Source organism: Ictidomys tridecemlineatus, unplaced genomic scaffold, assembly GCF_052094955.1.
Source record: "Ictidomys tridecemlineatus isolate mIctTri1 unplaced genomic scaffold, mIctTri1.hap1 Scaffold_392, whole genome shotgun sequence".
NCBI lineage: Eukaryota > Metazoa > Chordata > Mammalia > Rodentia > Sciuridae > Ictidomys > Ictidomys tridecemlineatus.
In genome coordinates this window covers 58,651-85,294 of record NW_027522565.1, presented here as the reverse complement: position 1 = coordinate 85,294, position 26,644 = coordinate 58,651, and the positions used below count along the sequence as shown (strand labels likewise).

Here is a 26,644-nt window from a genome sequence, read left to right as displayed (position 1 = left end):
GCATTATTTTGCCTTAAGGCACTTATTCCTGAACTAAAAACTTAATAAATACATTAAATTAAAAATTGTTGTCAAACACTATGGTTTTATAAAATATGCTGATGTTATATAACAGGTGTTATATTATGTATGATAATTATTTTTTTCTTTCAGTTTAAAAAAAATTAAAACAATTTTGTAGGACCATAATGTATTTTAAGGCCCTAGTCACTTTGCACAACAGATGGGTGAGACCTGCCTGGAATCTTCCTGATTTATGTTAGCAGCAGCTAAGGCTTCAACTCTAGAGGGCCAAGTTATAAACCTTCAAAGCCAGCTTTAGCAAGGGCAAGGTGCAAAGCAACTCATTAAGACTCTGTCTCTAAATAAAATACATAAAAAAAAATTCAAAATCACTAGTCTAATTCTGCACTTAATTTTTGTTTGTTTTTCAATAATTCTCGTGATTGAATATCAGGCTTTACCACTGATCTTCTTCTCAGCCCATTTTATCTTGTGTTTGAGACAAGATCTGGCTATATTGCCTAGGATGAACTCAAACATCTGTATTTCTTCCCTCAGTCTCTTGCTTCTTTGGGATTGCCTGCAAGGTTCACTACACCTAGCTAGTTCTCCACATATGGACTGGCTGGTTTCAGAGACCAGACTCAGTGGTGTTGGATCATACTCTTAAGACCATGGATATGCATACCCTTGATGGTCTTGACAGTTTTGCTGTGTTTCAAAAGTGAACACAAATATTTGAACCTCTTGATTTGCAAGATTTTGTGGAGCTTTTTATCAAGACAATAGTGAACCATTTTCACACATAACCTCTAACAAGTTATAGGAAAAGGATTGATTCATTCTTCAGGAGATTATATTTTTAATTGATGTTAAAAATTTTCAGGGGACATACCCAATTGTATTTAGAAGAAGTTTTAACATTTCCTTTTTTTTTCTTTTTCTTTCTATTGACTATTTTTTTAAGTATCATCGGGTATTGACTCCAGGACTTCATGCATGCTGGCAAGCACTCTACAACTAATCTGCACTCAATGTCCCCATCTGCAAGTTATTAAGATCTTTTTATGTACATTTCATCTGCTGCTTCAAATTCTGACATAGTAGCCTCTGATGTGCCTTAGCACACCACAACTCTCCATTGTTCTGCAGTGGACATTCATATTGCTGCTGTCCCCATAACCACACATAATTGTCTCTATGAACCTGTGGGAGAATTTCTCTAGAACAGGTGACGATGAATAAAACTGTTCCATAAAAAGTGTATGACCTTAATTTTACCGATAATTGACAGATTGTTCTTTAGGGTGGAGCATTTATTTTCCAATAGTGATGTGCAGTAATGCATGCACATATTCCCCCAAAACACTTGGAATGACCCAGTATTCTGACATTTTCCAGGGGCTTTGTGGCTCTGTAGAGGTTTGCTCTGGTGCTGATGGCTACCTGTCCAGTCTTTTCTAATTTCTGAAACTCTCTCTATGAGCCAGTTGCTGTGCGATTTTTGAGAGACACTCTCTGATATTCAGTCTGAAATCTGCTTCTGCTTTTTGATCGGATTGCTAATTTTCTTTATCCCTTTTGCATAAACTGTGTGTGTTCAGTGTGGGTTCCTAAAGACTGAAGGAATACAATTGTGCTATTATATATGACTTTGTGCCTTGAGCTTATTATAATCTCTTTCATTTTTGACAACCCCAGAAGAATGGCTACATAAAATAATACATTTCCTGTTGGGCTGGGGTTGTGACTCAGAGATACAGTGCTCACATAACATGTGTGGGGCCCTGGGTTTGATTCTTAGCACCACATAAAGAGAAATAAAGAAAGGTATTGTGTCCATCTACAACTGAGAAAAAATATTTTAAAAATACATATTCTCCATAAAAAGAATATTTAAAATATTTTTGATTTTAGGATGTTTTTATAAGGTTAGCTTTATATAATTTTTTCTTTGAGCAAATATACAGGTAAATGAAAACATGTCTTTCAAAATTTCATCTAGAAACTTTATAGGTTTTCTTCGGTGTAAGCCTTTCCATCAAGAAATACATTGTTTAAATAGAGACATTTGTACATTTTCTATATAGGTTAACTCATTACCCCAGGGATCCAGGGACCAGAGGCAGACATTCTGCCTTCCAGGACCTCCTCTCCCTGGTTGGTATTAAACTGGATCTCAGTGACACCACTCAGAGATGCTAGTGTCTGAGAGAAGCTGTGCTGGTCAGGGACAGCCTTGTAGCTGTCATAGACACTGAAGACTCTAGGCCTTTCCTTAGGTAGATGCAGGATACAGATATTGTGCAAAGAGACACATTTCCCAGCTAAGGAGCTCCTACCATCCCATACTTTCTTTCCTATACTTGGATATATTTGTTTGAGGCTAAAATTTGGGGCTCCTTTGCATCGCCCTCTCTGGATACTATCCATACCACTGTCCACCAAAGGAGACCATCTCTAAGGCTTTGATGTCCAGTCCACAGCACAGCTCAGAATCAGAGCTCTGTCTCCTACCACATGCAGCACTCATCCATCCTCTCTTCTTTCTTCATTCTGTCTCCTGTTGATCAAGAGGACCAAATATTTATGAGAGCCTGTACAACAACATCAATTGCCTATTAGAAAGTAAACAAGAAGACTTTGGTAAGTAATACATCTTACATTTTTCTGGAACAGAAGTAAAAACAAAATCTACCAATCTGAAAACTCAGTACTCCTAGAACTCAGTGGTCATGGATCAGGGTTAAAAGTTTCCATGTCTCTGGGGAGCCTTTCTCTAGGCCTATATGGATTTCACCAAGAGAAGTTGCCAGGTCAGGCGACTGTCTGGTTGCTTTGCAGCATGGCACTCTCCTGAGGATGAATTTGAGTTCTTTGGTGTCATGGGCATAGGGTTCTGGAAAGGCAGGCAGGTAGAACTAGCGATGGTTCTATGGTGTATGGGCGCTGGGCAAGTGTCTGGGTGGAAGGAGACCCAATATAGCAGCCCCCATGGCCTATATTTTAGGCTTTCCCACCTGGGTTCTCCCAGCTGAGGACAGAAAGGGGAACCACTTCCCAGAATCTTCTAAGCTCAGTGACAAAGGCAACTGGGATCTTACTGTAACTCTGTAGATTCCAGAGCCTGCTTGACACAGGAGTGATTGGTCCATGACTTTGGCCTCTAGATCCGAAGAAGCAGTGGCAGGGCTGAAAGAGGAGGGAACAAATTGAGTGGCTGCTCAGCATTTGTTTTTTACTGATGGCCCGCTTGAATGAACAATTTCAAGGTAGAGTTCATTATGTTGGATGATGATGGTACTCTTGGTAGTAAATTGCTTCACAATGTTGGGTCTGATGAACTTCAGTAGAAAAGCAATCATCTTTACTGTCCTGTATATCTAGGATGAACAAATTAAAAAAAAAAGAAAAAAAAGAGAAATCATTTTGGATGCAATTATAATAAATCTAATTGGTATGAGTAATTCATTAGATTAAGTAATTAATTAATTAGATTAAGCAGATTAAGGTTAAAATATTTCACAAAGGCTTACTCATTATGAAACACCAGATTCTCTGTTTCCTTTGTGTATATGAAATCCCATGATCACAGTGCTTCTTCAGGGCATGTACCTTTGCTTCTACAAAGGCTTAACTCATTATCCCAAATCACACCAAAGGCAATGCTTCAACCGAGTCCTCTGTTACGAGAAAAGATGGAAATCAATTCTCCACTCTTGATTGGAATTCTCAGCTACCTTTTTTGTTTCTCTACTGATGAATTCCTAAATTATAAGGACTAAGGGGAATAGAGGTGGGGTGGGGGGATGGAAAGCTATACTCTTCAAATATCAAAAAACCAAATATGGTTCAGATTTAAATTTTTATCTCAACATTTAATATATTTAAATGTGATTATAAATTTAAAAATTTTAAGTCACATCTGGTGGACATTGTTCAATCTGTGAAGTGAGAACAAAATTCTTAATTTTGAAAATTATGTCTTAGGATTCTAAAAAACCATAGGTCAGTCCAGCATAGTTGTGTCACACACTTGTCATCATAGCTACTAGGAAGCTGAGGTAGAAGGAATAAAAGTCTGAAGTCAGGTGAGCGACTAAAGGAGACTCTCTCTCAAAATTATAAAAAGCCTGGAAATGTAGCTTTGTTCTAGGGACCTTGCTTCAATTCCCAGTACTGAAGAAGAAAAAAGGAAATATGAACAAAGTAACAACAGTTCCTGAAACATAGTACAACAAATAACCTTTGTGAAGGTTTGATCATTCTTACATGATCATACTGCTTATTATCCTAGAAGCATAACCCCAATGTAGAAAAAAACTGTGGCCCTTTAAAACATCTCCCTAATGTAAAAGAATTTTTCACATTTCACTACCAGAGCCCCTTTATTGGTATTTTATTTCAGCCACAGAGCCTTCCTAAATATCCCAGGCTTTCTAAAACTTTCAGTCCTCCCACCTCAGGCTCCTTAATAGGTGTGATTAGAGGTATGGACCACTGTTGCAAGGTTACCAGAAATTGGTTATTAAAAAATTATTAGAAGCACACATATATTTAAATCTTATAGAAACACTGGCCCCCCTGTTTAATGATCCCTTCAATGTCATCAACTCTGCATTATTATTCAATCCAGCATATTATTCAATCAAGCATATCTCAGCCAGTTGTTATGAAAAGAGCTACATGTATGGCATGTTCTCTCTAAAATGTAGAATTTTATAAACAAAAAGTTTACTTGAATGTAGAGTAAGGATTATTAGGGTCTAGGAAGGATTGAGGAGAAGATGAAAGACAAGTTGGTGTAAGTGACCAATGCCCTCGGTATGAATGAAGATATAACATGAACCCCTTCAATGTTTGTTGTAAATATGTCAATAGATACATTTTTAAAGCAATACAAAAAATGAAGATGAATAAAACTAATTCTTTTCTCTCCTGTTGGAGCAGGTACAGAATTCTGTAGTCCTTGAGTTCTACCTGGAAAGGGACCACAATGTGGGGGGAAATTCCCCCACCTTGGGAAAGCCTTGAGAAAGCAAGAACCAATCCACTTACCTGAGGGTTGCTGAGCAGGATCCTTAAAGTCACAGAAATGACTTCCTTTATGGATAGGTTTGGAGGCTTCTGTATAAGCACCTATCAGGTCTTGGAATCCCCAAGCTACTGCAGATGAGGTCCTAGTCCCAAAAGATCAGTGCATGCAAAAGTACAGAAGGGAATATGAGCCTGTTTGACACCACATATGTCTCCCAGGGGCATTCCCACAGCTTTTTTGGTCTCCGAAACCCATTTCTATTTCAGATCCACTGCCCTGGGCCGCCAGCCCCACACAGGAGCCCTGCAGATTCACACCTTCCTTTTTTGGGTTGGAAGGTACAAGGTGGAGTGGTGCCCAAACTGAACCTGGAATATCTAGCTATAGTAGTGTCTTTGTGCAGGCAAACTTTCCATCTGTGCCCTTTGTATTCTAGACCTTTAGGAAGATTTTCAGATTAAATCAGCCTTCTTTGGTCTATAATAACATAATGAGATTTGTATTAATGGATTATAGTAATTGTGAGGGATTTTCTAAAAATATTTATTTAGTTGTAGATGAACACACAGTATCTTTATGTATTTTTATGTGGTACAGAGGATTAAACCCAGTGCCTCACACGTGTGAAGCAAGCACTTTACCACTGAGGTATGGCTTCAGCCCAGGGAATTTTTCTAAATGACATTTTATCCCCTCTTTAAATAAAAGAAAAAAAGATAAGTAGTTATTTTATGAATTTAGTCAGTTAGTTGTAAAGCAGAAGAGTAAAACCCTCAGTGAATGGGAAAACAAAAGCCCCTTCTTTTAACATTTGCCTTTAGGTTAAGCCCCAACTTTTGTCTTGCCATTTTCAAACTTAAGCTCTTACCAGCACCAGATTCTGACTTGGGCCCTGGCTACTATGCTACTCCTATCATTCAGAATCCTATAAGTGAGTTATCATTAGGTCTATCATAGAAAGCATATCATATCTTATGAAAAATTGACATTTTCCCTTTTATCTTGTTTTATTCAGAGTGAGAAAACTAGAGGGAAATATGAAAGGCAAAGAGTAAAATATGAAAAATATGGTCTCCTCTCAAGAATGAAGAAACTGGCAGGGGTTGTAGGTGGGGGGCTTGCCTACCATGTGTGAGGCACTGGGTTGGATCCTCAGCACCACATAAAAAATAAATGAATAAAATAAAGCTATTGTGTCCATCTGCAACTAAAAAATTTTTAAAAAGGAAGGAACTTAAATTTGATTAATTATTAGAAGTGTTTGGATAAATGATCTGAACACTTTTTTTACTGTCATTAGATATAAAAAGACAGACTCTTGATCTCCCATTGTTTATTAATGTTCTAGGTTTATGAAAAAGTTTTTAGAAAATAGAAAAAGTATCTTAACTCATTGCTTAAGAGATCCTGACAATGCATAGAGTGTACTTATTAATCACTAAAGGCCACTGAAATAAAAACAATGTTACTGAGATGTAAAAAAATTTTCACTACCTAAAATAAAACTTTCTTTCCCAGCAACATCAATACCCCAGAGTATATCTTAACATTTGATAGGGTGGATGTTGGAGCATCAGGGTGCTGAAGACCAGTGTGCCTCACTGATCCAAAGCAGAATCAAGAGGCATAGGTTGTGTTGTCTTGCCTGCCTAATGGCTCATTCCAACCACGCCTATTCACACCTCACCAAGCAAAGATCTTCACTTCTTTTCAGTGGTGGTAGGTGTGCTGCAGCATCCAGCAACAGCATCCTGTTTGTGAATGAAAAACAGATAAGGCTGTCTTAGCCTTCCCACTTTCTGCCCTGTGGGCCTGGGTCCCATTGGTTGTGGATTGTAGACTACTGACTGCTGTGAGCTGTTTCCTGCTGGGAGGCCTTCACCTGAGAGCAGGCTGGAACTGCCCTCTCAGGCTCCCCACAGACCTACTGAATCAGAATCTCCTGTTAATATGAGCAGGTGATTCCTTTTGGCATTAGAGTTTGAGGAGCACTCTGGAAGTTAAAGATCGATTTTCTAAGGGTGTGGAAACCAGAATTAGACAGGTATCAGTATAGATAAGTAAATCAAGTCAGGTCACATCTAGGAGGCCAATTTTGAGTGAGTCTGGGAAGTGGGAGACTGTCCGTGAGGGAACTTATCAAGAACCTGCCCCTGCTCCAACCTGTTGTCGAAGTAACCAGTCTCAGAAAAATCTCTGCCCTACAAGGAGCTATAAGGTTGTTAGGGTGTTTTTCCTCTACTTGATCCTGCCCTTCCCCCTTCAGCCTACCTATTTCCCAACTTTTGGCCATCCCACCAAGCATTCCTGGGCCTAGTCATGACCACAGAAAGAGGAAAAATAAGGGGGGAAGGAGGACATCAAAGGAAGCCTAGGACATAGAAAAAGGACAGAACACCTAGCTTCTTGGGATACCAGGATAGCAGCTATGCCCCCTTTCTCCCTCACAAGAGTAGTCTTTTAAATAAACCCTGCTTCATTTGCTTGCCTTGGCCTGCTTCTCTAATGTTCAAACTTCACCATGTGCAGAAGCAGCAGTCCTCACCAATAACCAGCAGTATCATATTTGGAGATTCTTATTTTGAGGAGTTTACCTCTATACTGAGGTAAGCTCCTCTCCATACATCCCACATCAGCTTGAGGTACATCTTTTTTTCTCTTATTTTGGAGGATGATGGGTACCTGTCGGTTATTTAAATGCAGTTAGTGCAGCCACCACTCTTTAAGACTAGGGTGAAATGTTTCTGGCCTAGGCAGCTGTTAATCACCTGTTAAAAACAGAGCAGGCATGATGGGTTCTGCTGAAGCCTCTTCCTACTCTTCTGTCCAGGCTCAGAGAGCAATTGGCTTGAGTACACAGTGTCCCTAGTCCCGATCTTCCTTGGATGTGTTGAAGTGAATGAAGGAGTATGGAACAACATGAGGAATTTCTGGCCTGAGATACACTCAGGCGAAAATCCTAAGGTTCCTTCTCTGAAAATTCCTCCCAGCTGCCATAAGAGGTATAAAAGGTGATCCATAGATGAATGACACTGAGGGAAAGCCCCAATTACATTTGCCTCCATTTGAGCCACACAACACTCCCAACCCCATGTCCATTCCCTCCTGGATGCTCCCTTCCTTTGCAAATCAGAAACACTGGCAAACACTGGAGGAGGAGGAAAGAGTGGAGTGCGGTGGGGGGGCACTAGGGGCACCAAGGGGAGCACATGCAGTAGGGGGCCCAAGCAAGGGGCCTCGGTTTGACTCGACGACCCGGAGCGATGCCACCCGACGCCATGGCACGCCACGCAACAGAACTACGGACTCGCGCTAAGGGGCCCGGCCCAAGAGCCAGGCCCCAGGACTGGAGCTTAAAGCTCCATGGTTAGGGAGGACTGGCTTGGGTTAGGGGCAGCAGGCAAGGCAAGAGGGCAGGGGAGGGAAGGGAGGGGAATGAGCAGGCCAAGGTCAGCGCAGCACCCACGTCCACTGCCAGGTGTCAGGCTGTGGGCAGCCAAGGGGGCCCAGGCGAGGGGCAGGCCTGTGTTTCCCCTAGGGAGCCTCCAGGGCACAGAGGCCAGCCCATTGCACTCCTCTGCAATCCAGGGGAGTAGATCCTCCAGGCAGGGACCTGGAACCAAGCAGGGCCAAACGAGGGCCCTGGGTGTGGAAAGGCTGCCAGCGCCAGCATGAAGCTGGGTGGCTGGCTGGGAGGGGTCCCAGGACCCACTGGAGGAGCCCTGGCTAGAGAGCCACGCCACCTAGGCCAAGGAGCAGGGAGAGAGCGCAAGGGGAGAGAGGGAAAGGGAGGAAGGGGCGGTGAGAGGAGGAGGAGGAAAGAGTGGGTTGGGGTGAGGGTGCTTGAGGGGCACCGAGGGGAGCGTGCGCGAGAGGGGGCCCAAGCAAGGGGCCCCCCGGTTTGACCCGACAACGCCACCCGACGCCATGGCACGCCACGCAACACGACTAGGAACACGTGCTCAGGGGCCCAGTCCAGGAGCCAGGCCCCAGGACTACAACTTAAAGCTCCATGGTTAGGGAGGTCTGGCTTGGGTTAGGGGCAGCAGGCAAGGCAAGAGGGCAGGGGAGGGAAGGGAGGGGATCGCGCAGGCCAAGGTCAGCGCAGCGCCCACATCCACTGCCAGGTGTCAGGCTGTGGGCAGCCAAGGGGGCCCAGGCGAGGGGCAGGCCTGTGTTTCCCATAGGCAACCTTCAGTGTCTGAGGCCAGCCTATTGCCCTCCTCTGCAATCCAGGGAAGTAGAACCTAAAGATTGGGATGGGACCTGGACCACAGAAGGGCAAAAGGAGGGCCCTTCGTGTGGAAAGGCTGCCCGCGCTAGCATGAAGCTTGGTGTCTGGGTGGGAGGGAACCCGGGACCCATGGAGGAGCCCAGGCTTGGGAGAATCAGGTTGACCGGATGGTCCAGGTAGTGCAGGGATCCCACAGCACCAGGGCAACAGAGGGGAGGCTCAAGAGGAGGTGCCAGCAAGGGGCCTGAGATCCAGAGATGGGGACAGGGCCAGGGTACTGGAGATGAGTGATCTGGTACTACAGCAAGGAGCCAGGCCCAGGTCTGGAAAGCCAATTACCAGGGCCCCCATCAGGCCCAGGGGATGAGAGAAAGGGAGTGGAGACAGTGGAGCAGGTGGCACAGGGGGGAGGAAGGCTCAAGGCCCAGGTCCACCCAGGCACTGTCCCAGGACTATGTATCTAAGGAAAGGGTTTTTAAACCTAGACAAGTTTGGGAATCTATGGCCATAGAAGTTGTACACAATGACATCGTAATTTTGTGAGGCCAAGTTTTTAAGACCAGCCAGTAAACATGTGGGAATGGGATAATGGCACAGTACTGGTGCAGGGAATATTAAAAAGGAATTTAAACGGGTTTAAAGCAAGAAATCTAGGCAACTAGTGTAAGGAGCCAGTAACACCAAAAGGAAGAGAAGCTGGGCATGGGGGGGGGGGACTTATGGAATATCTATCTGCAGCTTCCCCCAAAAAACGTCACAACTCTTGCATTGCCCAGTCACATCGCCATATCCGGTGCCCACACTGACACTGTTAAGCTGGATCTTATTTCCTGCACACATACCTACTGTGCATCTATGTCCTTTCCTCATAACCCTATTTCTCACACTTGCATGGTAGAGCTGAGAGGCCTGATTGCCTGTGATGTTTCCAGCTCTGCTGCCGTGTCCAGTGTTCAGCCCCAGGTGTGACAGGAGCCCAGAAGTCCCATGACAATCCAATCTCAGGAAACCAAAAGTTCTAGGCAACCCCCTACCCCCACCCCACCCCACCACTATATGAAGGAAGGAGACTTACCATCTGAAGCAGGGACTTCCGGCTTGGCCACCAGTATAGCCCCTCAAGATGGAAAGTGCTTCTTCTTCATCATTTCAGTCACATGATTCTCACACATCAGGTACTGGCTAGGAATGGGTCAAACTGGCCCTTCCTGGAAGTCTGACATAGGAGACTTTCAGGAGCAAGTCTTCTGCTCAAACCTCAGTTTGTTTGTGTGAAAATCATGCAAACCCATAAAAAATACTGAACTGTTGACAAAAGGTTTACCTCTGTGGTCCCAGTTACAGTCACATATGAAATAACATTTCAGTCAATGAAGATTAGTTTATAAGTTTGTCCCATCAGACTAGATCGCCTAGTGATGTAGCCATCTTACTTTATGTGGGTACATACTCTGATGTTTGCATATGGACAAAATTACCTCAGGATGCATTTGTCAGAAAACATTTCATCATAGAGCAATACCTTAAGTGTGTGCCTGTGAACAAGCATCATTTTGTTCCTTTATATAAATTACTTTTACTATTATGCCTTACAATTAAAATTGTCCATTGTGCTCCAAAGAGAGGCTAAGGTAGAAAAGGTTCCTAAAATTATACAGCCTGCTGCCTAAAGCTAGGAGTGTCAATCAGTGATTGCTTCCCTAGCTTGTACCAGGCCTTGGTTTTTAATCACAAGAACAAAATAAGTCCTAGAGCCTTAGTCTTCTAATTCCACCAACAATATGGGGCCACCAAACAAGAACAAATTGAAGTGAATTTGTTCTTTCTCATCTCAGATGTGTATTTCTCTATGATAAACATGTCAATCCTGTGTTGAATTTATAGGATCAATTCCCCTGTTATAACCCTGCCCCTAATAACCGACCTCCCTCATGTCTGCTCTTTATTGAGTCTGGATTTCTTCTGATATTCTACACACTTGGACAATACAAAGTCATGCAACAAATTGCATCATGAAACTCAGTTATAACAACTACATTATGCTAAAATAGAACCAATAATAAAATCTGTTACTGTTCTTAATATGGAAAGCCCATGGTTAAGGCAACGCCACCATGTTCCAGAGGTGAATGTTCATGAGGGATCTGATGTTACCAGTGGGTTAATCAATTAGTTGGCTTAATAATTTGAAGGGACCACAGGGAGGTGGTGAAAAGTATAGGCATATGGGGCATGAATGGAGGAAGTAAGTCATTATGGGTTTGGCCTTGAGAACAGTATTTGTCCTTGGCCCCTTCCTCTTCTACCCTGCTTCCCCACTGCCAAGAGCTGAGCAGCTTTCTCTACCATACCCTCTGCCATGATATTCTGCCTCATTTGGGTGCCAGATCAATGGTGCTAATTGACCATGACTGAGTCCACTGAAACCATGAACCAAAATAAACTGTTCTTTCTCCAAGTTGTTCTTGTTTAGGTTATTTTGATCACAGCCATGAAAAACTGACATAGCATCTTTATATCTTTTTTAGAAATTTTTTTACTTGGCAATGGACGTTTATTTTAATTGTTGATATGTGGTGCTGTGAATCAAACCCAGTGCCTCACATATGCTAGGCAAGCACTCTGCCGCTGAGCCACAACCTCAGCCCTGAAGTTATTTTTAAAAATATTTATCAAATATATAAAACCTCAATCATATAACCACAAATATTGACTTAAGAAAATTATTAGTTAAAACACCAGAAATGTACCACTTGCCTGGGACTCTGTTCCTCACCATTAATATCCTGGAGGCATCAACCTATAGGAACTTGATGACAAGTACCAATACAAAAGTATTTTATTTTTTAAATACATGACTGAAATCACCATTATTTTTAAAATAAAAGCATTCGGCTTACTTTTCTATGAAATCTTTATACTGAAAATATAAATGTTCCTCCTGGTAAGAAAATGTCCACCAAATGGCTAAAAACATGAACCCATAACAAATGTATTCCTTAAGTACATCTTATCTTCATTTTCCTTGGAAAACCTATATTCAACCATTTGAGTTAATACTCAGTGGAAACTAAAGTTGATCATTCTCTTCCATCTTATAGAAGATAACACTCAACTATTACTAACACTTAAGCATAAAAACCAAAGTTCCTAAGCACTATAACTATATGGAATACAACTATTTTACTTCATTTCGCAAATGTTGCTGGTACTTAACCATGTGCCAGACATTACAAATAACTTCTACTGAATTTCCATTACAGTCCTCACATGGGTCCATTATTTCTATCATTTTTGAAAACACACAAGTGACGAAAATTCTTATAACTCCCATATTAATATCATGTGGTCAATGCCCACAGGTCAAGTTCAAACTCCAAAGCAAGACAGATTACCAAGAGACCCACAAAGGGGTCGGATACAGGAAAGAGGGTCCACCTGGTTGTAGCTCGTTGGGCCAGGCACCCAACACCACTTCCCTTTCAATTCCCTCTTCCAGACCCTCTTTGCCCCCACCCACACAGCCCTGGGTGCATTTTCAGCAGCACTCACCCTAGGACTTTGTCCAGCAGGTTCTTCACCTCAGTACTCACAGTTTGTAGAGACCAGAAAGGGCACTGGCTGCAGCTGGGGAGATGCAGGAAGGAGGTGTGAAAAGTCCAGTTTCACTTGAAGGGTCAAAGCTGAAGGACAAATGCAAGAGCTCATGGATGCCAGGCCTGGGAAGAACCTCAGTGTCTAATGTACCATCCACTGCTTCCTCTCAAACATCCACCAAAACTTTGTAACTTACTGCATAATCTACTAATTTCTTTCCTATTGCCAATCTCTCCTCCACTAGAACATATACCCTGTTAAGGGCAGCATTTTTCCTGGTAAGGAAAATACTGAAGCAAGGTCCCTGCAGTCTAATTGAAAAGGATCATGTTATGATTTGGACATAAAGTGAAAACTGTTAATGCAGAACGATTCAAAGTTGAATGATTAGACTTAGAGCTGTGACCTAAATCAGTTCATCCTATTTTGAATAGAATAATTGGGTGGTAATCATACACAGGTGGGGTATGATTGAAGGAAGTGGGTCACTGGGTACCTATCTGGAATGGGTCCATATTCCCTATGGCCTCTTCCCCTTCCCCTCTTTCCATCTCCTGGCAACATCAATGGGGAAGCACTCCTCCATCATGCCTTTCCGCCATGACATTCTGCCTCATTTTGGGCCCAGAGCAATGGAGTACGTCCACCATGGATTGAACCTCTGAAACTAGATTTCTTATCATGTACTTTATTGTTAGTGACAAAAACCTGACTAACACAGGCCACAAGCCTTGTCTAGGGGAGGTGAAGGATACAGGAATGCACAGACTAGAAAATGCCTCCTTGGAGGGCCAACCAGTAAATAATTCTGCCTGTAGGTCATCCAGTGTGCTCCACTACTCAACTGTACTCCTGTGCCAAGAAAGCAGCCATGACTGTGTTCCAGTGAAACCTTACTTTGAAAAACATGTGGCAGGCCAAATTTGATGCACAAAAAAACCATTTCCTAAATGAAGTAAAGTTCAAGTACACAGAAAAATGCCATGATTGGGTTGGGTGGATCGGTCAAACAGAAACAACAATGGCAGAGGTTTTAACAAGTCTAACAGTGACACAAAAACCTGAAAATAATGCCCCAGGCTGGGAGTGGTAGCTCCTACCTGTAATTCCAGCAGCTCAGGAAGCTAAGACAGGGGGATTGTGAGTTCAATGCCAGCCTCAGCAACTTATCAAAGCCCTAAGCAATTTAATGAGACCCCTGTCTCTATGTAAAATACTAAAAAGTGTTGGGTAGGTGACTTGGTAGTTAAGCACCACTGGGTTTAATCCTCAGTACCTTAAAAAAAAATTAAAAGATACCACATTCTTAGCTAGAGACAGGACCACAAATGTAAACATTAAGAACCTGAATCTAACCTAAATCTAATATCGACCTCACAGCCTCAGGAACATATTTTGTAAGGTCAACACCCACTTGAATTTATAAGGTCAACACCCACTTAAGAGTTCAACACAGGTACAACTGAATTTTATAACCAGCCTCATGGCGGAGCTAAAGGACACAAGCTTTCAGGGACCAGACAGGAGTACTGAAGAACATTTCTACTACCTGATGATACCTGCACCAATTACACAAAGTAGAAAATAGGAAAGAAAGGAAGGAAGGAAGAAAGAAAGAAAGAAAGAAAGAAAGAAAGAAAGAAAGAAAGAAAGAAAGAAAGAAAGAAAGAAAGAAAGAAAGAAAGAAAATGAAAATCCATCATTTCTCATTCTCATGAAAATCATTAGAAAAATCACTGAATCAGCAATAACCTCATATAAAAGTCCCTTTCAGGGCTGGGATGCAGCTCAGTTGATAGAGTGCTTACCTTGCATGCACACCATGTTGGGTTCAATTCCCAGCACCACCACACAAAAAAAAAGTCTCCCTTTCACAACAGACATAAAATATTTAAATCCTCAGGAACAAACAACATAAAAAACATGCAGCTCGGGGCTGGGATTGTGGCTCAGTAGTAGCACGCTTGCCTAGCAGGAGCAGGACCCAGGTTCAATCCTCAGCACCACATAAAAAAATAAATAAATAAAAGCATTTTGTTGTATCCATCAACACCTAAAAAATAAATATTAAAAAAATATGCAGAGGGGCTGGGGATGTGGCTCAAGTGGTAGCGCGCTTGCCTGGCATGCGTGCAGCCCGGGTTGAATCCTCAGTACCACATACCAACAAAGATGTTGTGTCCGCCAAAAACTAACTAAATAAATAAATAAATTCTCCCTCTCTCTCTCTCTCTCTCTCTCTCTCTCTCTCTCTCTCTGTCTCTCTCTCTCTCTCTCTCTGTCTCTCTCTCTCTCTCTCTCTCTTTAAAAAAAAATATGCAGAGCCAAACTTCAGTAAGGGGCACATGTGGTGACTGCAGGGAACACATGCCCTGCATGGGTCAAAAAAACATTAATTTTGGAAACAAGATGTCATAATGAATGTTAATTTTAATCAATATCACAAACTTTGGGAGTAAGATAAAGTTGTTGGAAAATATATCTGAAGAGGTATGGGGAAGGGGGCCAACCTTGTAAAGACTAGCTGTGATATGTGGGAAGCAAGAGTGAATGCTTTGTCTATTTCTGAACTGCACAGTCCTGCAGGCAGGAGCAACCACACTTTTTTTGGTTGGAGGGGGGTGGTGAGGGCAGTGCTGGGGATGGAACCCAGGGTCACTCCATCATGGAGCAACACTTGTGGCCATTTTGATTTTGAAACAGCATTTTGTAAGTTGCTGAGGCTGGCTTCCAACTTGCAAACCTGCTGCTTAAGCCTTCCCAGTCACTAGAATTATAGGCATGGGCCACCAAGCCAGTCAGGTTCTTCTTCTAAGAAATCATTTTCTCTACCCACTTACTACTTAAAGCTCCTGGGTAGCCTTTTCAGACTCCAGAATTACAAAGGCTTGGAATAATGGCATTTTCTGTCCATCTGGTCATGGGTTGAGCCTGGAACCAGGGCAGAGGGTGGCTTGGTTTTGGTGCTAGGCCATACGTTATGTAACTATGAAATATTTCTAAATACTTCTAAAAGTTTGACATTTTAGAGAGTTTTCCCTCCTTGCTAGAGCATGATGTGTTGCCAGACCTTATATGTCCCATCAGACTCCCCATGTATCAGCCACTGATCTAAACTACTGAGCTTCAGAAAAATCTCAACTCCATAGTTTTGCCAGACACCCTGAGAGCTTAGGTTAAGGTAGGGCCACCTCTGTCATGTGAAAGACCATGACACTTCTCTGAAAGCCTGGAGCCAAGCAGTGACAAGGCCTCATCAGCTGTGAATTAATCTCAGAAGCCTCATCCACCAATACCACCTGCTATCAACTAGTAATTAGAGACCTTACCTCTTACCCTGACTGTCCACCAAGGTGGTCAAGCTGGCTTCTTCAAGAACTGCTCCTTTACAGGAAAATCTCAGCTTCAAGGACACTTTACTTTTCACAAAGCCTGTTTCCATATTAATTAAACAGTGGGCTTTAATAATTTTGGAAACCATTAATATGTGGTTAAAGTACTTCATCTACCAGCAGTATTCTATGAAGATTTTTCACATTATTCTCTCCCCTCTGAGCATGTATACCTACACAACAATTCTCACTGTATTTAAATAAACTCTGATTCAGCAAATTATCTCCTCATTTCTGTCATATACAACTGGCTGCCAGCATGATTTCATAATCCATAGAGGTAAATGATTGAACAAGGTTAAATTTTTAATTATAATTTTAATGAAAACAGCCCGGGTTAGATCCTCAGTACCACATACAAAGATGTTGTGTCCGCCGAGAAGTAAAAAATAAATATTACAAAATTCTCTCTCTCTCTCTCTCTCTCTCTCTCTCTCTCTCTCTCTCTCTCTCTCTCTCTCAAATATATATAATAAAACACTTAGGAATAAACTCTCACGCAAGCTCTACAATTATAAAACTGCGAAACTTTCCTGAATTGATGAAAACTTCACCCAACTGGAGTCAAACCTCTATTTGCATAAAAATCATAAAGAAAATAAAAAACAAACGCCTAAACCTGGACCCAGAAAGTACCAGCCTGTAGTCTCAGCTACTCAGAAAGCTGAGGCAAGAGGACAACTTGAATCCTGAACTTTAGGACAACATAGGAAGACCCTCTTTCAGAAAAAGAAAACAAACAACAACAACAAATATAAAATAACTCTACTTTTGGAGGTGAGGGAATAGGATGAAAAGTTCCAAGCTAGCCTTCCTCTGTTGGGGTGCAGCGGAGCGGCGAAGGGGAGAAACCACACAAGAGACTCACTTCATGCAATCGCAAGGGGGAAGTTTATTGAGGATCCTGTTCCAGTGCGCTGGGACTCTGTGCCCACTCAAGAAGGGAGAGCGGCTCAGAGCCCAGAGCAGAGTTCAAGTGGAGTTTAAGTACACTTTTCGGAGAGGGTGGGGGGCTTTGCATACATCAGAACAAATCATCATGAGGCACGGGAAAATTGAACAACAATTCTGAAACATGATTAGTACATATATTGGCGGGAACAATCAGGGCAGGAATGATTGGTGTTCCTAGGTGGGGTACACATTCAAACTGATTTGTTTGGACCCTGAATATCTACGTGACAAACTGCACAGGGTCTTGAATGCTTACGTGAGGAGTTGCACAGGACCCCAGTCCATAAATCACTAAATGGTCAGTAGGGCCTTGTCCTAACTGCCTCAGGAATTTAACCCATGCTTTGCAGTTTTAGAAGCAGGTTTACAAGCCTGGTCCTTTACACTTTAACTCAGGCTCTGCGGCTTAGAATCAGCTTGGAAATTTTACCTTTACACCTCTAAAAAATTTAAAAAGGCTAGGGATAAAGCTCAGTGGTAGAACACCTCTGGGTCTAATTCCTAGTACCGGCAAAAAAAAAAAAAAAAGAACCAAAATCAATTATAAGAAAAGACTGGCTGGGCAAGGTGGCACACACTCCATAATCTCAGCAGAGCTCAGGATGTTGAGGCAGGAGTACAAATTCAAAGCCAGTCTCAGCAATTTAGCAAGGCCCTAAGCAACTTAGCCAAATCCTGTCTCTAAATAAAATATAAAAAACCACCTGGGAAAGTGGTTCAGTAATTAATCTCCCTGGGGTTCAAACCCCGGGACCCCCCAAACTGTAAAAAGACAAAAATGTTCTACCACACAGGTGCTGAACAAAATGCAAAGGAAGTCTACCTACCGAACCCACAGAAATGCAAAGACTCACAACCCTGTTGCTGGACCTTGGGTACTGACCCAGCGATTTCACTTCCACAAACTCATTTTGAAGAGTTAGGGCCAATTCAACAAATATATTCCACAAACTCACTTAAATAATGGCAAATAATGTGGGCGAACTAGTGCCTGAGTAGATCCCAAGTATTCCGGAGCACAAGCCTAGAGGATACCAATTTTAGGCCAATCTCAAGCAAGTCAGTGAGACCCTATTGACTCAAAATAAAAAGTAAAATAAATAACAAAAATGGACTGAGGGGGCTGAGATTGTGGCTCAGTGGTAGAGCGCTTGCCTACTATGTGTGAGATGTGGAGTTCAATTCTTAGCACCACATATAAAAAAGTAAAATAAGATTCATGACAACTAAAAATATATTTTGGAGATGTAGCTAAGAGATAAAGTAGTCCTAGGCTCAATCCCCATTAGCAAAACTAGTTTAAACAAACAACGGCAGACTACTATGAGGAAATATCAGAGCTTTGGCTCATTCAGGCTTCTAAAACAAGACTCCATGGCATCTCTACCTTGCAAACAATTTATTTTTACCGTTTTGCAGAAGTAGAAGTTGGAGATTGAAGACTGCTTCCAAATTGCTTAAGACACTTTTCTGCAGGCTCCTCACAAAAGGGAGAATCACTTTGGAACTTTCTTTACATAGCCACAGCTATATCCTGGGGTGTGGACTCCACCCCCAGGGTCAAAAGGTGGAAGGGTCCTCCCCCTAGGAGATAAGTTTCAGCACACTAATGGCACACTTCTGGCATCACCACTCCCTCAATAGGGTGGAGTAAATTAGTGTGCATCCAAACAAAATATCACTCAGCCTTTGGGAAACTATTAGACAATGAGGCAAACAAACTTTTCATGTTGTAAGACAACTAAGGAAATCCAAACACCACCAGTGTGACAATAGTAATGAATTAATGCTGATAGTCTTAACTATTTGTGAAAATTTAGCATTGAGAGATACACAATAGAACATTCAATGCAAAGGTTTTGCTGGCCATGCATGGAGAACTATTGAAGAGGTGAAAAGTGGCAAAAGCACAATCTCTCAACTTTTGTGAATATTGAAAATGCTCCAGGGTTTCCTTCTCAGTGAAGGAGCGCACTGGCTCCTGCTCCTGCTCCCGTCAAGATATGAGCCACTGGGTTCCATCCTCAGCACCACATAGAAATGAATAAATAAAATAAAGGTACTATGTCCATTAAAACTAAACATAAATTAAATAAATAAATACAAAAGAAAGAAAATGCTTCGTAATTTTTTAAAAGTTATTCATGTTTCCATTTACTGATATGAAAAACCTTAAGACAAACTGTCACATAAGGCAGCAGGAAAAAAGCCAGGTGCAATGGCAGAGGCAAAGGCATGTAAGCCCAATGGCTCTGGAGTCTGAGGCTGCAGGAGTGTAAATTCAAAGCTAGCCTCAGCAACATAGTGAGGCCCTAAGCAACTTTGCAAGACCCTGTCTCTAAATATAAATTTTAAAATGGGCTGGGGATGTGGCTCAGTAGTTAATTGCCCCTGGGTTCAATTCCAATTTATTTATTGATGCCAATAAATAAGAATCAAAATTTTAAAATACCAGGGAACAAAATGTGAGTTCATTCAGGTAAATTTATGTGTTATATGTGCATAGTAAACAGAAATCCAGGGTGATAACCTCAAATTAACTATGAAAATATTAGTACTGAAGTCACATTAGACTATGATTTCCATGACTACTTCCTAATGAGACATTTCTAGATCACTTGAATTTTAAAATAAACTCTGTTTTCACAATTTAGTAAAATAAAATTATTTAATTTTCTAAATGATACAGAGGCACAAACATTAAGAAGCTCTACTAAGGTCCTAGGGGCATAGCTCAGTGGTAGGGTGCTTGCCTAGGATTATGAGTCATATTTGATCCCCAATACCAAAAAGCAAAAAAGAACTATAAGGGGCCAACCAGGAGGAGATTAAAGCTGCAGACCTTAGGTCAGTTGAGGGTCACCCACAGAAAAATCCAAACAGCAAGGGGCAATAGAAGCAGATATCTTAACAGACAGTGGGCAAAGAAGGACAGTTCAGAGAACAACAGATCAATCAGAGTCAGGAGAGGTAGGGAGGGGTTGAGTGGGAAACCAAAGAATTCTGATTCTCCTTCACAAGACAAAAAAGACAAAGGAAAGAAAGAGCAGACTGCTAAATTTAGCAACAAGATGTTGAGGACCTAAAGGGAGTGTTCAGCATAGTATTCTATGCAAATAATGTAAATGTCCAGAGGCACCCCCCCCTTCAGTTCAAGAGGAGTTGAAGCACAGATCACAATCTAGGGAGAGAGGGAATGTTCCCAGAACAGCCAGAACACCCACAGGTTTTCTAATAAGACCACAGCTCAGACCCTGAAGCCTTGAAGTGGCACTCCCTCTCTCAGGAAGGTCTTAACTGGGCTTCCCCAGAAATCTCTACCATGGCTGATTTTATTACTGTCAGCAAATGAGTCTCTGCAAAAGAGTGCAATGTAAATAAACTTCCTACATTCTTGTTGCCCTGTTTTACTTGGCCACTGGCAGAGAAGATAGCAGCACTCCAGGTTCTGGACACCCATTACTAGTTTTTCACAAACATATTCAATATAGTACTTTGAAGAAATGTGCAAACAAGGCCTCTGGCTATGAGCTGGCCTTCACAGAGATGTCTATATTTTTAAGATAAGTTACAATTGGGTTCCCTGGTAACAACTGGCAGGGAGAGTGTTACCGCTGTTGACCGGTGACGAGTTCTTGCTCCCTGATGTTGAAGAATAACACCAAAGAAGCATGCCGAGGCAAGGCAAGAGTAGAGATTAGAAATTTATTAAAGGACAGAAGAAAAGACTTCTTCCAGAGGAAGAAGGGGACCCAGAAGGTGGAATCAAGTTAGCAGGCAATGTGTTCCCCTTTTATAGGTTTGGTGATGGAATGTAGGTGGGAAGGGTTGGGACACAGGTGAACCAAAGAAGTAATCTGGGCATTTCCGAGTCAAGTTTGCTGTTCATTAACATTTCTTTGGGATGGGCTATCTCCAAAACTGTTGGGAGCTGCATCCTGGGCTTCATTAACATTTCTTTGGGATGGGCTGTCTTCAAATCTGTTTGGGGATGTTCATTAACACTTCTTCCAGGTGGACTTTGGCCTAGGGCCTTTTCGGAACTTCATTAACATTCCATGAGTTGTCCTGTTTTCCCTGAGTCATTCCCAGCATGGCCTTTATTTTAGATTTCACTCGATATTAGACCCGATTTACCTAACTACACTGACTACCTAACTTTAAATCTGGCTTCAAGAGGAAAAAAGGAAAAAAGAAGCTCTCCCCTTCTCAGGTGTTGTCCTTGAAGAGTTGACTTGCCCAAAACAGTGAAAGAAAAAGCTGCTTTTATGTGAACTTCTGAAGACTGTGAACTTCTGAGACCCTCCTCTTACATGCTGGGTATAAAACTCTGAAACTCCCTGAACTCGGGATTCAGGGAATTGATTGATTACAGCAAAGGCTGTACCCTCTGAACCTGGCTACAGCCAAATAAAACAGTTTCCTGCCATCTTCGGTGCCTTGCCTTGTTTGACCCTACAAGAGATCAACCTCTGTTGGGTCCGGAGTACTGTCCAAAGTAGTTGAAACTGAAATGAACCCGGGGAGACACCAGAGTAGTCTCCATTCAGGGACAGCGAGCAGAGGGGAAACCATGACTCCCTTTTTGTTTGGTTTGGAATTATTGAAATTTTGGCGGTATAGAAATTCTGTCCTGGCCATGTCTGTGGGAAAGTGTGTTAAACTTTGTGAATGAGACAGACAAAGGGAAGGGTTCAGACTCAACCCAAGGGCCAAAGCAAGTGCAGAGTCCTGATCCTCGGTTCCGTGGCACCTCATACAGTCTATGGTGGAATTTCACCAAACAACATCCAGTTGAAAGCTCCAGGTCAGCGGTTGATACTGACTTGCAAGGCTAAGAGGGCCCTAAGTCCCCATGAGAGGAGTGGCAGGAGATGGACAAAGCAACGTTTCTCCTAAGTGTGTTTTGTTCTAAGTGTGCTCCACCGATGCTGGGTGGAACATGAAGGCACACTAAGGAAACTGAGCCTTCTGAAATGTGTTAGAAACCTTTAGAAGGTTTTCCTGGTAACTGTGGAGTGAAACTCACTCCACAAATATTGTGTACTCTGTGAATTAGAATGGCCCACCCAAGATGTGGGCTGGCCACCAGATGAATCTTTAGAAGAGAGAGTCATTTCTGAGGTCCTATTTATTGTTGTTGGAACCCCTGAACCAATTTGCTTATATTGATTGTTTGCAAGAGATAGTTCAGCCCCCTTGGTTGAGAGCCTGTCTAGATGGACAGTCCAAGCTGATGTTCACCAGGAGCATCTCTAATACCCAGCAGAAAGGAGCTAAACAGAAAATCTGAGTAGGAAAGGGGAAGGCAAACAGTTTTTCTTGTGAGCCAGAAGATGACCCAATCCTTTATGTGCCACTCTACGCAACTTTGCCAAGACCGCTGGGACAACAGACTCTCCTTTCAGGGCCCTTGTCCTCAGAGGTAACACATGATGGCCCCCAATACTGGCTATTCCTTCCTCTGTGATGTCCTCACAGCTATAGGCTTCCTAGGACCAAAGACTCTTTCACCTCCAAAGATGAAGGTAGAAGATCTGTCCTAAGACCATAGCCACAACTCAGATGAGAACTCTCCAGATGCCCCTGCAAGGGACTAAAGTGTAAAGGTAAAATTTCTAAGCTGACTCTAAGCTGCAAGAGTCTGAGTTAAAGTGTAAAAGACTGGGGATTGTAAGGTTTCTAAATTGAAAGGCTTGGGCTAAAAATAATAATATAATAGGCCAGGTATTTTAAAATTCCTCTGCTACCCGTGGAACCTGTAATCTCTGTAGCTGTTAGAACAATACCTGAACTGCCCAGTAAATATTTCCATTGATTCCCTGGTTGTTTTTTAGCTAAGGGCTCCAAATAGCTCAGACGTAAGCATCCAGGCCACAAAACCAATCAGTTTAAATGTGTACCCCACTCAGGGGTGACCAATCACCTCTGCCCAGACTGTTCCCGCCAATAGATGTACTAATCATGGCTCAGGGTTGTTGTTCAATTTTCCCGTGCCTCAAGATGATTTGTTCTGATGTATGCAAAGCCCCCCACCCTCTCCAAAAAGTGTACTTAAGCTCTGCTTGACCTCTGCTCTGGGCTCTGGGCTGCTCTCCCTTCCTGAGTGAGCCTTGAGCCCCAGCATGCTGGTTCAATAAAACTTCCCCCTGCAATTGCATGAAGCTGGTCTCTTGTGTGGTCTCTCCCTCCGACGGTCCGCCAGACCCTTACAAAAGGACATACCCATGTTGACAACAGGAAAATGTCTGAGTAAGACAAGGCAGTTTTATGTGCCAGCCTTTCACCACCACTGAGCTCATAAGCTGGAAAAATCATACTCCCTTCTACATGGAGAAAGCTTGGACCATGACTGATCTGATGCAGCCCATTATCCAGACCTAGGACGGGGCCTCAACAAAAAAGAAGGTCTCAAAATTAAGAGATGTCAAAAAGCCCTCATAGAAACTCTAAAATAAAAGTAAAAAGAGAACAAAACACACTGTCTGGGCCCTGAGCCCCAGCCTAAGCCCAGCACATCTTCAGACAATCAGAGCTGAGATAAGCCTCCTGCTGCACCAGCATCTCCCTGTCGCACCCTCCATAGCCCTGAACATTTCTCTGGCAGGAATAATCAAAAGAGATGTGCCCAATTGACTCAGAGCTAAATGTCCAGGCCACCTCCACTGTCAACCCTCTTTCTGCCCAGAAGTGTCCGGGTAAGGAGGTGCACATACAAGTGTAACAGCCACAATGCAAGTTTGTCAGTAAAGAAATGCACAGGTGCAAGCAACAGGTGATCAATGCAGCCTTAGTGGGACAGGCTCAGAGAGCCATTTGCCAAAAATTACCTTTCTAGAGGGCTTTACTGAGAAGTGTGCCAGTGAGTTGATTAAGGTGGCAACCACAGTTTTCATCAATCGAGATCCAGAGACTCAAAGACAGGCAGACCAAAAAGATGAAGAGGAGGATGGAACTTTTTACAGTGGCCCTCACCACAAACCCAGAGGTCACTCAAAGGGGGGGGGTCTCACTATAACAAAGCCAATGGTCCACATGTTTATAAGGAAAAAAAGCATGGCCAGAAAAATGGGAAGCCTCCAGTGGCCCCAGCAGGCAAGCACCCACTGCCATGCTCAAATGCTAAGCCTTGAACAGAGAAGGAGTGAATATTTTCCTCCAGCCTTTGGCCCCAGCCCCTCCTTTCAGTTTCTTCCCATTTGCTTGGAATTTAATGATTGACAAATATGGCAGGGGTCCCATAGACACACAACTGCATTTGATGCTTGGGACCCAGCACCTCAGGAGGGCTCAGCTGCTGCAAGCCTCCAAATGAACCATGAATATGTTCATGTTAACAGCCGATAGTGGGCCATAGGGTGCTCACTGCAAAAGGACATGCCACCCTGGCTCCAACCCACATGCTGGGAGCCACCAGCAGGAAGGGCCACAGAGACTCATGCACCCAGGCATACTGAACAAAAACACAAGTGGGGCAGCTACTATGGACAATTAGAGAAGGCTTCCACCTGGCAGGAGGAGAAAGCCACACAGTCAAGGAGCAACACCTAGGTGGGCACAATGTGGCTGCCACACTGGGACCTGCACGGGACCACACTACTGCCCTTTATCCTTGGCAGACAGCCCATGATGAGATTGACATAAGTGGCTTTTACACAAATGATGTGCCAGATCATCAGTCTCTGTTAAGATTTACATTAGATTTAAGAGTTTGAGAATTTTAGCAGCCAAGATCCTGCACTGTGAAATAACAACAACAACAAAAAAATCCTGCATCTTAAAGCACCAGAGGCTCTATATATGCCTCCCTTCCCTAAATGACAGTTCCTCCCAGGTGCTTGAGTAGACCATCTTTGTGACAGCACTGGACTCTAACGTAAAAGTCCACATCTATCAAGAAAAAGTGAAATACCTTAGTCACCATCTGACTCAGCAACAGAAAAGAACAACCACTGGGCCTCAAAAGAAACAGGAGATCTGCTCAATTCCAGTCCCTTCAACCTGCCATCAGACTAGAGAATCCTTGGGGGCTACTGAGTTCAGCCATATATGGATCCCTATCTTTCAGTTAAGACAAAACCCCTCTATGAAGCCACAAAGAGTGGAGAATGGGATCCTCTAATATGGGGGCCAACTAAGCAAAAGGCCTTTGAAGATATTAAACAAGCACTCACAGGTGCACCTGGATTAGGGCTCCCTGACCTCACAAAGCCTTTCTTTCTGTATGTCCATGATAGGTCTGGAGTGGCTATGGGAGTTTTGACTTAGATGCTGGGGACATGGAACCGTCCAGTGGCCTATTTGTCTAAATAGCTGGACTTTGTAGCAGAGGACTGGCCACCTGGTTTACGGGCCCTTGTAGCCACAGCTCTTCTGGTACTGGAAGCTGATAAACTGGCCATGGGACAAGAGCTGGTTGTCAGAGTTCCTCATTCAATTTTGACATTGTTAGAATATAAAGGACACTATTGGTTGGCTAATGAAAAAATGGTCAAATATCAGGGCATTATATGTGAAAATCCACGTATCCACGTCAAGGTCCTCAGAACTCTAAACCCAGAGAGTTGACAGAGAGGCCAGGTTACCTATCTGCAAGAAACGGGAAGAAAATCCAGTCCCAGGTTTAAATGCTGCCCTTCTGTCTGGCTGACTAGCTAAGAGAATAGGAGCCAACATACTCCCAACATGAAAGTAAGTGATTTAAGACTGAAAAAAAAACTTTTCTCCTAGGTGAATGGTGGAGATTTTCTGATGGCTGGAAGAGCCATCCCGGAGATTCTAGCCCCAGCCTTTATCAGACAGTTTCGCAGGAAAACATGTTGGACCTATGTTACTACTGATGAGTCCTTGCTTCTGCAATGCTGAAGTATAACACCTGAGAAGCACACCCAGGCAAATTTAGAGTGGAAAGTAGAAACTTTATTAAGGACAGCAGAAAAGACTTCTACCTGGAGGAAGAAGGGTACCCAAGAGGTGGAATCTTCGAAGGGATTATAGCTAAGGTCTTCTTCCATCTTTCCCACATTTCTGTCCTTTGTTCTGTTTTCTTGAAGTGATAGAATGTAGGTGAGCAGACTAAAGGTGAGGGGTAGATAGGCCAGAGGAGTAATCTGAGCAGGAAGGGCCTGGGGCTGCCTTTGATTAGCACTTCCCAGTTGGCTGGGAGCTGCTTCTTTAACATTTCTTTTGAGTGGGCTCTGGGCCTTGGGAATGTTAACATTTCAATTTCTCCAAGTGCTGCTCTGCTTCCCTGGGCTCCATTCTCAACATTGCCTTCATTTTTTATTTTACTGGATATTAGACCCAATTTACTAACTACATATATACTTATCTTTAAACGTGGCTTCACATACAGCACTTGAGACAGTTCTGAGTCGACAATTCTATGTCCCCTGGCTCACAAGCAACACCTGGATGATCTGCAAA

The 26,644-nt window shown here is 42.9% G+C and overlaps 1 long non-coding RNA gene across 13 annotated transcripts in view; it reads right to left on the bottom strand.

The window, feature by feature from the left end:
- LOC144373426 (uncharacterized) overlaps nt 1-18,835 on the bottom strand; it is a 40,804-nt gene extending 21,969 nt beyond the window's left edge. For 2 of the 13 annotated variants that reach the window (XR_013433099.1, XR_013433101.1), the window contains exons 1-5: nt 7,810-10,301; nt 5,062-7,723; nt 3,540-3,686; nt 3,108-3,386; nt 2,439-2,566 (exon numbers count right to left, since the gene is read on the bottom strand). This is a non-coding gene — a long non-coding RNA (uncharacterized LOC144373426). Of the gene's footprint in view, nt 1-2,438; nt 2,567-3,107; nt 3,387-3,539; nt 3,687-5,061; nt 7,724-7,809; nt 10,324-10,350; nt 12,959-18,627 lie in introns of those variants that run through there. The other 11 variants (XR_013433103.1, XR_013433104.1, XR_013433107.1 and 8 more) reach the window with 11 other exon arrangements.
- Between the last annotated feature and the right edge of the window lie 7,809 nt (nt 18,836-26,644).